Consider the following 2,128-nt stretch of genomic DNA (forward strand, 5'->3'; position numbering starts at 1 on the left):
CCGTGGTGTGGACGAGTACCCAGAATCATTTCTCCAAGTGATTGATTCTTCTGGGTAGCCAAGAGGCCAGAATAGAACAACAGAACACACAAACCTACGTCATTCACATATCTGGCCCATTTGTAGTGATACTGTCCTTCACAGAGATACGAGGCGGAGTTGAACTGACGTTCTAGGAGCCGCTCTTTGCATATGCACATGTCCAAGTCAACTGACTAACTCGGCCACGTTGTGAAAAGGCCCATAAAAGTCTCTCACGCCTTGGAAAGACTCTAACTCAGGTCTTTCCCACCTGGTGTGGAAAAGACGGCGATTTTATCCACTGTACTATCACGACAGCTACGCGACGAAGTAAAGCGCTCTTAATGATGCTATACTGTATATAAAGGAGGCGTTAATTATAAAACCGAACCATTTCTTTCTGTTTTAGTACTTGTACTACAAATTGGTTTCTGACTTGTAAACAATGCCTCAAATAAACTCACGAAATCGAAAATCTGGAGAGTTTATTATCCGAGATCTCAAAAAGTACGAAAAAACACCCATAAACTCGAAAAGAATACTTCCACGAATACAATAAGTTTTCGTCTGATGAAGGCAAACAAATTCTTGGATTTAAGAATGTGTACACAGTACTTGTATTTGTACAGATATACAATATTTGTATATTTCTGTTCATAATCGATATTAATTCATGCCTTTGTAATCTTTAGCTCGTGCCTTTAATTGAAGCTTAGGATATTACGCTCTACGTACAAGTCAGTCCTCTTCAGACGCACATTTTAGTGGTTCAAAAGTTGACTTACACGTAAAAATACATGTTGTACTTGACAGTGACATCCTACCACAGCAGTTGTTTCGTGCATTTTCATGATCGCTGAACGCGCTACAGTCATCCCCAGTGGCGCAATTGGTTAGCGCGCGGTACTTATAAGACAGTACTTCTGAGTGATGCCGAGGTTGTGAGTTCGAGCCTCACCTGGGGAAAATATATTTTTTAATTCTTTTTTGTTATAATTCATATTCGAGAGAAAAATTTTTGTCTCTTCTAAAAAAGTTGAATATCACATTAAGAAATGAAAACTAATTGATAAACATTGAAAAAAAAATTACCAAAAAATGTTGACAGTTTCATTGCACATCTTAGAACACTGTGAACGATTTGGACGGAAAGTACAGTTTATAGTTTATTATCTATCAAATCTTAATCTAAGTGTCGTTATGAAGTAAATAAAAAAAAGTGACTTAAATTATTAATACAACTGGCGCCAATTAGTTTTGTTGAGTTATGTTTCAGGAATAGAACAGAAAAACCATTGAATAAATTGCTTGAAAATTTATTATTTTTCTCTATCGAACTCGTCTAAGTATTTTAGACGAGTTCTAAAATATATTTAGCCATTCTACTGGCCATTTGGATAGTTAAGTTGTTTGCTTAAGATGATCTTTCTTTTATTTTATGGGTGTTAACCTGTTAGAAATTGTGTATAGAACTACAGACATCGTTGATTGTTCTGTAGATGCTCACTACCCATGATATTAAACAGCGGCTAATGGGGGGAACCCTGGGGTACACCACTTAACAAATGAATAAATAAAATAAATAAATAAATAAATCGAACTCGTCTCGTTTGGAGAGATCCGGGTTTAAGTCCCATCGATGACTTGAGGAATTTCTAAAGTACTCTTCAATCGAGGTTCTAGTTAGCCGCTCTCAGGCGGAGGGAGTAGGGTTTCTCCTGTGACTTATTCCGAGTTTTTTGGCCTGCACCACATGCAAATCTGCTAGTGAATACACACTTCTACAGAAAAATACATATGTGGATATGGATTATGCCCATATCCGCCCATTAAAATAATAATGATAGCAATACTCGTCACAGGATAATAATAATAATAATAATAATATTATTATTATTATTATTATTATTATTATTATTATTATACACTATACAATACAAACAACAATACAACAATACAATACAATACAATTTTATTTATCAAGAGAATTCGTTTACAATAAATAATAATATTATTATTATTATTGTTGTTGCTCTTATATTATTTCTCCCTTATTGGGGGATTCCACTCCGTGACGGGTTCTGCTACCAAGTACACAGGATGGTTG

At 35.4% G+C, this 2,128-nt stretch overlaps 1 non-coding gene across 1 annotated transcript; it reads left to right on the forward strand.

The window, feature by feature from the left end:
• The first annotated feature begins 895 nt into the window (after positions 1-895).
• TRNAI-UAU (transfer RNA isoleucine (anticodon UAU)) lies at positions 896-987 on the forward strand. The gene is given in 2 exon segments: positions 896-933; positions 952-987. It is a non-coding gene; the product is annotated as a tRNA-Ile (tRNA).
• The last annotated feature ends 1,141 nt before the right edge of the window (positions 988-2,128 follow it).

This window comes from Mastigoproctus giganteus, chromosome 13 (genome assembly GCF_048544385.1).
Source record: "Mastigoproctus giganteus isolate SK-2022 chromosome 13, ASM4854438v1, whole genome shotgun sequence".
In the NCBI taxonomy this organism is placed as follows: domain Eukaryota; kingdom Metazoa; phylum Arthropoda; class Arachnida; order Uropygi; family Thelyphonidae; genus Mastigoproctus; species Mastigoproctus giganteus.